The following is a 10,834-nucleotide window of genomic DNA, read 5'->3' as shown; positions in this document are numbered from 1 at the left end:
TTCTATGACATCATCCATTTCTGAAATTTTATTGTTTAACTTTTGGATTTCTAATTGTTGTTTTTGTATAATTTCTAGTTGTGAATTTATTTTGGGATTTTGTTCCTGTATCATCTTCCTGAATTCTTCCATGTTTGTCAGCTTTTTGCCTCAGTTCTTGGAAAATTCCTAGTGTTATTGATTTGAGTTCCCTATCAGGTACTTCTAGTGTATTTTCTTCCACAGGAGAGTTATCTGGTGTTTTAGTTTGGATGCCTACTGGAGCCATCGTGTCTTGTTTTTGTAAATGTTTTGATAATGTTTGCTGTTTTGGGGCATTCAGTAGATATTTCTCTCGTTTATTGATTGTGTTTTTTTTTTTTTTTTGTCCCTTTTTAAGAAAAAGAAAAATTTGAGTATGTCTGAGCAGACATGATCCAAATGTCAGAAAGGAAAACACAAGAGAGTGAGAATTCCAGAGATCCTGCCATCCACAGAGCAGGGAGCGAGCCAGGATCCATAGTTGTGTATACCCATGAGCGGCAGTCCCTGACCTCCAAGGTGAGTGACACACACAAGGTTGTGGAACAGTGGAGTATTGTTATGAGGTCCCCCATCCAACAGGATTCTGGGAGCCCCCCTCCTTTCAAGTGGTCTGTGGCAGGCTATGACTGCTGGCTGCAGCAAATGGGAAGTGTCTGCGCACCCACATCTTCTAGCTGAAGGGAAACACTCCCACTTCTTCCACCCTCCTGATTGAAAGTGGCAGAGGGACCTATACCTCAGCAACCTTTCCTGAATGGAGACCATAATATGAGGCTCCCTCCCCCCTAACCCAGCCCCATCCACCACCCTTCCTGCCCACCTGAAGAGCTGTAGTAAGTGTGCTCCTGTACACTCAGCAGCTCACCTCCTACACTATCGCTCTGACTTGGGCAATGGTGGAAAATACCCAACATCATATGTGCCCACCCACCACCCACTTGCCCCTCTGAATCAGCAAGCAGTGGAGACTGTGACCAAGTGTGCACCTGACTGCCCCCCATCCCCGATTCACTTGGTGGCTGCAACAATGTGACTGTTATTATGCCCTCCTGGCAACCACTCCCCCCTCATCTGGAGAGCAGTGACAATAGTACACCTGTGTGCACGTGTTCGCCCACCACTCACACCCCTCAACCTGGCAAGTGGTGGTGAATGTGTGAACACACTTGCGCCAGCCCACCACACATTCCAAGCCCTCCACTTGCCAGCCACTCCCACCACACTTGCCCAACCATCCACTTGGTGAGTACCATTGCCTGCTCATACACTGCTGGATCAATGACAGATGATGGCTAATGCCTGCCCGGCCTACCCTCAGCTGTCCCACATGTCTAGTGAATAGTGACTACACTCACACTGCCAGCTAGAACCCCACCCACCAGGAAACAGGTGGTGAGGGCCCCAGTGCTGTCAGACTTGTGACCAGAGCAGCAACCCACTGAACCAGCCTGGAACCATCAAAAGAAACAAGAAATCATGACTAATCAAATGTACAATAAATAAATAAATATAATGATACCTTAATGCCTTAGAGACAACAGACAATATCAAATCATATAAAGAAGCAGGACAAGATGGCTCAACCAAGTGACCAAAATAAATGGCCAGAAAACCTCTCTGAGGAATAAATAGTAATGGAAGTACCTGATAAGGAATTCAAAAGACTTATGTATAATATATAAGATCCTCAAAGAGATCAAGAAATAGATCAAGATAAAATCAAGGAAAACACAGAAAAAACTGTAGAAGAATTCAGGAAAATAATACAAGAACAAAATAGAAAAATAAATAGGCAATTAGAAACCAGACAAAAACACCAACTAGAAATCCAAATTAACAACAAATCTCAGATAACTCAATGGAAGGACATAGGAGTAGAACTGAATCAATGGAAGACAGAATCAGTGAAATAGAGGAAAAATCCTTTGATACAAATTTGTTTGAGGAACATTCAGAGAAAAGAATGAAGAAAGCCTAAGAAATATGTGGGACACTATCAAGAGGAATAATTTACATGTAATAGGAATGAATTCCAGAACATGAGGGGGGAAAAAAGCATGGAGAAAAGTTTGAAGATTTTCTGACAGAAAATTTCCCTAATAACATGAAACACAAGATACCATCCAAAAAGCTCAATGAACCCCACACTGGATACACCCCAAAAGAAAGTCACCAAGACATATCACGATCAAACTTACCAAAACCAAAGACAAAGAAAGAATCCTGAGAGCAGCTCAGCAAAAACGAATTGACACCTACAATGGGGAACCAATAAGACTAAGCTCTGATTTCTTGGCAAAAGCCATGTTGGCAAGAAGGCAATGGGATGACATATATAAAACCCTGAAAGAAAATATTGTCAACCAAGAATTATATATCCAGCCAATTTGTTTCTCAAATAAGATGGGGAAACTAGGACATTTTCAGATAAACAGAAATTAAGGGAATTTGTAAAAACCTGACTAAACTTACAAGAAATATTAAAGGAAGTCCATTGGACAGAGATCCAACAACATCTGACCACAACCTGAGGTTGAGAAACATGACAGCTTCACCCAGATACCAACCAAGACAAAGAATCCTCAACAGTAAAATAAAGCTACAAGATTGAAAAGAGGGAACCAGAAATATAAATCTGTAAATGATGACAACTTCAAAATAAAAAGGGGAAATAAATGCTGTAGCTATAGAACTTCCATATGGAGACGAAGTCAAGGAGATATCAAGTATAACAGACTGTTTTAAATTTAGAATGATGAAGTTCAGGGTAACCACAAAGAAAATTAATAAACCTACTCACCAAAATAGAAAAGAAGAAAAGCATAAAGACTCAGCAAAATCAAAATCAACAACAACCAAGGAAATGAAAAGAAAATCCATCAAAACAAAACAAAAAACTCAGTACAGAAAAGTAAGGGAAACAAAGAATGGTCAACACCAAAAAAAAAAAGCACAACAAAATGACAGTGGTAAATTGATGTCTATCAGTAATCACACTGAATCTAAATGGGGTAAATGAACCAATCAAGAGACAGAGAGTAACTACATGGATTTAAAAACACGACCCATCAATATATTGCCTACAAAAGACACTCCTTAGACACAAAGATAAAAATAAGCTAAAAATCAAAGGTTGCAAAAATATATCAAGCAAAATTAACCAGAAAAGAGCAGGAATGGCAATATTAATTTCTGATAAAACAGAATTTAAAGCAAAATCCAACATAAAAGACAGTGAAGGGCACTATATAATGACTAGTGTCAATCCACCAGGAGGATATAACCATAGTAAATATTTACACATCCAATGACAGAGCATCAAAATATATAAAACAAACTAACTGTATTGAAAAGAGAAATAGACGATTCCACAATAATAGGAGACTTTCACACACCACTTTTGAGGAAGGGCGGTACAACTAGGAAAAAACTCAACAGATACAGAAGATCTAAACATCACAATCAAGTAATTTAACTTCATAGAGATATACAGAAAATTCCACACAACAACAGCACAGTACACATTCTTCTCCAAGTCACATGCATCATGCTCTAGAAAAGACCATATTGTAGGCCACAAAGCAAACATACAATAAATTCAAAAATATTGAAATAATACAAAACATCTTCTCAGATCATAATGCAATAAAATTAAAAATCAATAACAAGAAGAACAAAGAAAAAAATCAAATACATGGAAACAGAGTAACAACGTCTTGCTTAAAAACCACTGGGTAATAGAAGAAATTAAAAATGAAATAAAAAACGATAATGAAAACACAACATATCAAAACCTTTGGGACACAGCAAAAGCGGTGCTCAGATGTCAATTTATAGCAATCAACACACACATTAAAGAAAAAAAAGTGCCAAAATCAAAACTCAAACAAATAGGGGGAAAATAAAGCAAAGGAAGCCCACAGCAGCCAAAAGAAAGGAAATAATAAAGATTAGAGGAGAAACAAATGCATCAGAAAACAGAAAAACAGTCTAAAGAACCAACAAGACTAGAAGTTAATTCTTTGAGAAGATTAGTGAAATCGACAAACCACTGACCAAATTGACAAAACAAAAGAAAGAGCAGATGAAAATAACCCAAATAAGAAATGAAATGGTTACCATTATGTCTTAGGCTGAGTTCTCTAGAGAAACAAAACCAGTAAAGTGTATAAATACATATATACAGAGAGATTTATATCAAGGAAATGGCTTACTCAGTTGTAGACTTTAGAGTGTCCCAAGTCTGTGGATCAGGATAGAGGCTTCTTCTGGTTCACATAGCTTCAGGGGCTGGCAAACCCAAGATTGACAGGTTGGAAGGCAGGGCTGTTTCTCAAAGGCTGTGAAGTTTGATGGATCTCAAGATCAACAGGCAAGACCACAGGTAAGCTGCTAGCTCAAATCCCAAGAACCAGAGGTTAGACGAACAGGTGCCAGCTGCAGGATCCAGAATGAGAAAAGTCCCCAAGCCTTTCCAGAAAGTCTGCTTATATTCCAATGCAGCCACAAGCCCAAGGAAACTCCTTTTCAACTGATTGGCTACTCGTAGCAGATCTCATCATGGGGGTGATCACACATCAAATATCAACAGGGAAGTGATCACAACAATATATGCCTGCCAAAACACTGAGAAACATGGCCCAGCCAAGTTGACACACGGTCTTAACCATCACACATTACAACAGAATCAAATGATAAAAAAAGAATCAAATGATAAAAATAGAATCATAGAATATTTTGGCAAATTATACTTCAACAAATTTTAAAACCTAGAAGAAATAACCAAATTTCTAGAAACACACTATCTACCCAAACTAACACAAACTGAGGTAGACAATATGAACAGACCAATAACAAAAGAAGAAGCTGAAGAAGTCATTAAAAAAAAAAAAAAAAAAAAAAAAAAAAAAAAAAACCCTCCAAAAAAAGCCTTGGCCCAGACAGCTTCACAGAAGAATTCTACCAAACATTCAGAGAAGAGTTGACACCAATATTACTCAAACTATTCTAGAACATAGAGAAGGAAGAATTACTCCTGAATTCATTCTATGAAGCCAGCATGACCCTGATACCAAAAACAGTGAAAGATACCACTAAAAGAGAAAATTATAGATCCATGTCCCTCATGCATACAGATGCAAAAATACTCAACAAAATTCTAGCCAACAGAGTTCTGGCAAAATGGTGCTCTAGGCAGAAGCACCACCCCATCCCTCCACAGCAAAGATCTGAAAAACTAAGCCGAACAGAGAATACAACAATCCTGAAACCCTATAACATCAAATGAAGAGATAAAGAACTCAGCCACGCACCAAATGCAGTGAGAAAAACGACAGAGAACGGAGAGTGAGGAGAGATTCATGCAGAAGTCCCCTACCAGCTAATGCAGTGTGGATCTGCCATCTTGGACTCCTATCGGAGACCAGCAAACAGGGGGTATGAGAAAGCAGCCTCACGGAGCGTCCAACGGGAGACAAAACAACCGGTAATTTGTGATATACGCTTTCCCACCCCCCACCCTTCTTCACCCCGACTCAGCCTCCTCTGCTTCCTGCGGCCACAGTCTCTTGACCAGGAATCACCGGCTGCTTGGCTGACCTGCCGATTTTAGGTTCGCCAGCCCCTGCAGCTACATGATTCAGGAGAAGCCTCCAGCCTGACCCATGGGCTTGGAATGTTTCAGTCTCTGCAACCTCGCGAGCCATTTCCTTGATATAAATCTCTCTCTATATATTTAAGCACTTTACTGGTTTTGCTTCTGTAGAGAATCAGGCATAAGACACAAAGGATACTGATGAATTCATTCTGTGAAGCCAGCATAACCCTGATATCAAAACCAGGCTAAGACACACAGAAAAAGAAAATTACAGACCAATCTCTCACGAATATATGTCTTAGTCATTTAATGCTGCTATAACAGAAATACCACAGGTGGATAGCTTCAACAAAGAGAAATTTATTCTCTCACAGTCTAGTAGGTTACAAGTCCAAATTCAGGGTTTCTGCTCCAGGGGAAGGTTTTCTCTGTCAGCTCTGGAGGAAGGTCTTTGTCATCAGTCCTCCCTTGTTCTGGGAGCATCTCAGCAAAGGAACCTCAGGTCCAAATGAAGCACTCTGCTCCCGGCACTGCTTTCTTGGTGGTATAAGGTCCCCATGTCTCTCTGCTCGCTTCTCTCTTCTATATCTCAAAGAAATTAGCTTAAGACACTATCTAATCTTGTAGACTTCATCAATATAACTGCTGTTAATCCATCTTATTACATCATAGTCATAGTATTTACAACATACAATCATACAATACTGGGAATCATGACCTAGCCAAGCTGACAGACATTTTTAGGGGGCACAATTCAATCCATGACAATATATATGCAAAAATTCTCAACAAAATTCTAGCCAATAGAATTCAGCATCATATCAAAAAAATAATACACTATGACCAAGTGGGATTCATACGAGGTATGCAAGGCTGGTTCAACATTAGAAAATCAATCAACATAATCCCCCACATAAATAAAATAATATAAAAGAATCATACCATCATCTCAATCAATGCAGAAAAGACATTCGACAAAGTCCAACACCATTCCTGATTTAAAAAAAAAAAAAAAACTTTTAATAGAATAAGTAGAGGATGGAAATTCCTCAACATAATAAAGAACATCTGTAAAAAACCAACAGCAAATATCATTGTTAATGGAGAAAGGTTGAAAACATTCCCCTTGAGAACAGGAACAAGACAAGGATGCCCTTTATCATCATTCCTATTTAACATTGTGCTGGAAGTCCTAGCTAGAGAAATAAGAGAAGAAAAAAGAATAAAGGGCAACCAAATTGCTAATGAAGAAGCAAACTTTCCCTATTTGTGGATGATATGATACTATAAGTAGAGAACCCAAAAGACTCCATGAGAAAACTATTGGAACTAAAAGAAAGACTCAGCAGAGTAGCAGGATACAAGATAAACATACAGAAATCAGTTGTATTTCTATACATCAATAAAAAGAACTATGAAAAGGAAATCAGCAAAAGAATACGATTTATAATAGCCTCTAAAAAATAAAATACTTAGGAATAAATCTAACTAGGGATATAAAAGATCTATACAAAGAAAACTACAAAACACTCCTGCAAGAAACCAAAAGACACTTACGTAAGTGGAAAAACGTACTATATTCAAGGACAGGTAGACTCAACAAAGTGAAAATGACAATTCTACCCAAAGCAATGTAAAAATACAATGCAATCCCAATCTGAAAATCAACATCATTCTTTAAAGAGATGGAAAAACTAATCATTAACTTTATATGGAAATGGAAAACGTCCTGGATAAGTAAAGCATGACTGAAAAAGAAGAAAGTAGGAGGACTCGCACTACCTTACCTCAGAATCTACTATACAGCTACGGTAGTCAAAACTACAATGACAGACACATTGACCAATGGAAGACAATTGAGAACCCAGATGTAAATCCATCACCTGATCTTCATTCAACAAAGGCCCAAAGTCCATCAAATGACCCTTGGATTCTCTACCAGCCCAGAACCAAAACAATTTCTGAGGCCAGCTCTTCAGACAGGGATTGGACTGGACTGTGGGACATAAAGTGATACTCATGAGGAGTGTGCCTCTTAGCTCAAGTAGATACAGGAGACTAAATGAGCAGCTTCCGTCAGGCAGTGAGATGGGAAGGCAGAGAGGGTTAGGAGCTGGTGGAAAGGACAAGGAGAATCGGGTGGAAAGGAAGAGTGTGCTCTTACAGTATGGAGAGAGCAATTGGAGTCACATAACAATGTATGTATCAATTTTTATATGGAAAAAATATAAAAAATTAAAAAAAGTGGAGGACTTCCAGCAACATGGCACTCTAGGCAGAAACACCATGCCATCCCTCCACAGCAAAGATCTGAAAAACTAAGTCAAAAAGAGAAAACAGCAATCCTGAAACCCTAAGCATCAAATGAAGAGCTAAAGAACTCAGCCAAGCACCAAATGGAATAAGAAACTGACGAGAACAGAGAATGAGGAGACATACATGCAGAGGTCCCCTATCAGCTAATGCAGCATGGGTCCACCATCTTGGGCTCCTATCAGAGACCAGCAAACAGAGGGTATGAGAAAGCAACTTCACAGAACATCCAGCAAGAGACAGAATAACCGATAACCAGCAATACACGCTTTCCCATTCCCCACACTTCTTCACCCCCACTCGGCCTCCTCTGCTTCCCATGGCCACAGTCTCTTGGCTGAGAAGCACCGGCTGCTTGGAGTCCACCTGTCTGCCCTGGCCGACTCCCTGAGTGCCATTTGTTGGCTGCTGGTGTTGTCTTTTTCTGCTTCTTTTGATTTCTTCCTTACCTCTCACTACCTCCCACTCCTTTCTCTCAAATATCTGGCTCCATTCGCCATCTTTGCTTTTTCCTGAAAGGCTATGAAACTCTGCTTGAATGTAAAACTGCTTCCCAGTCCGTGTTGCCAGGTTGGTGTGATCCTGGGGATTTTTGTTTGTTTGTATGTTTTGATTTTTTTTTTCTTTTCTTGGATTGGAAGCCCATTCTAGCCGGGCAATACTGCGTGGCTTGGGACCTACCCCTTCAGCTTGCACAGATGCGCAGAGGAATCCTGGATGGCATTCCTTTTATCATGTTTTTTTTTTCTGTTTGGGGGGGGGGTTCTTTTCTCTTTTTAAATTGTTTTGTTTTCTTTTCCCTCTTTTTCCTTTTTGTCTTTCTTCATAACTCAGTTTCTCATATCTCTATACCTTTCTTCTCTTCCTGTCCCCTGAATACCTGGCACTGAGTGATACTTTTATGCCTTCTAGCCAGGCTGTATTTCAACACCAGGGAACGACTTCCCCAGACCTCGTAGCCACACCGGTGGGATCCCTGGGGGCTTTGCTTTACTTTTTTCTTTCTAATTTTTATTTATTCTTTCTTTTCTTTTTTTCTTCTTCTTCCCCTTTTTGTTTTTCTCCATTTCATAGTCTGTCATCTCTCCACTCCAATGGCAAGCTCCCTTAGCACTCTTTTTTGATTGTTTGTGAGTTTTTGGACCCTGTTCCTCTCTCCTCTTTTCCATACCCATCTTAGCTCCATACATCATAATCTCCCCACTCCATCCTGCCTACCTGCACCGTGCAGTTAACATCACACCACCAAGAAGTACAGGCACGGCCTACAGGAACCTTCCCTTCTCAGATTACCGGCCCCCCCCAGTGCCTGTAGTAAGTGCCACAAAAAACCCATCCCAGCACCTCCTCTTCAGCTAAACCTGCCATGCTGTACTGTATCTGAGCAACTGACCCTGCCAATTGGAGAAGGAGGCAAAAAGTATTGTGGTCACAGAGGAGCAAACAACAAAGAACACACAGCTCTCACATATATAAAATCTTGAAAGCAAAAAATTGCCAGCTAAGAATAATATATCCTGCAAAACTCTCATTCAAATATGATGGTGAAATTAGGTCATTTCCAGATAAAGAGAAATTAAGGGAATATGTAAAAGCAAAACCAAACTTACAAGAATTATTAATGGGAGTCCTTCAATCTGAGAACAAACAACTTCAGCTCACAGGCTGAGTCTAGGAAGCAGGATCGTAACAGCCAGATACCAATCTAGGAAATGAACTCTCAAGGACTATCCAAAACCAAGAGAAATACAAAAGGTAATCAGAGCAGTTAATCTGTAAATGACAAAAACATAAAAACAATAACAGAAGGAATAAACGGTGTAGGTATAAAACCTTCTAATGGAGAGGAAGGTAAGGTTATACCAAGTAATAATCAACTGCTTCAAACTTAGAAACATAAGGGTAAATTTCAGGGTAACCACCAAGAAAGTTAACAAACATACACATAAAAATAAAGAGGAAAAAAATAAAGTCTCAGTAAAAATAAAAGCTACAAAAAAAAAAGAAATGAAATAAAAAATCCACAAATGGAATTCAGCACAGGAGAGTAAGAGGAAAAAAGAAAACATCAGCATCACAAAAAAAGCACTACAAAATGACAGCAAAAAACTCACATCTCTCAATAATTACACTGAATGTAAATGGACTCAATGCACCCATAAAGAGATGGAGAATGACAGAATGGATTAAAAAAAAAAAAAGGATCCATCAATATGCTGTCTACCAGAGACACACCTTAGAAACAAAGACGTGAATTTATTAAAAATCAAAGGTTGGAAAAAATATATCAAGCTAACAACTACCAAAAAAGAACAGGAGTGTCAAATACTAATTTCAGATAAAATAGACTTTAAAACAAAATCTACCATAAAAGACAAAGATGGACACTATATAATGATTAAGGGGACGATCCATTATGAAGACATAACTATAATAAACATCTACGTACCCAATGACAGGGCTCCAAAATACATAAAACAAACTCTAACAGCACTGAAAAGAGGAATTGATGGTTCCGCAATAATAGTAGGAGACTTCAACACACCACTCTCAGTAAAGGATACAACAACTAAAAAGAAACTCAGCAAAGATACAGAAGACCTAAAGGGCACAATCAGCCAACTTGACTTCATAGACATATATAGAACATTCCATCCAAAGGCTGCAAAGTACACATTCTTTCCCAATGTACATGGAATGTTCTTCAGAATAGACCACATCTTAGGCAATAGGGCAATCCTCAACAAGATCCAAAACGTTGAGATAATACAAAGTATCTTCTCTGACCACAAGGCCATGAAGGTAAAAATTAACAACAGAAAGAGTAAGGAAAAAAATCAATTACAAGGAAACTGAATAACCTCCTGCTTAGAAGACACTGGGAAATAAAAGAAATCAGAG

This window comes from Trichechus manatus, unplaced genomic scaffold, assembly GCF_000243295.1.
Source record: "Trichechus manatus latirostris isolate Lorelei unplaced genomic scaffold, TriManLat1.0 scaffold00086, whole genome shotgun sequence".
NCBI classification, from domain to species: Eukaryota; Metazoa; Chordata; class Mammalia; order Sirenia; family Trichechidae; genus Trichechus; species Trichechus manatus.
This window is presented reverse-complemented; position numbering follows the sequence as displayed.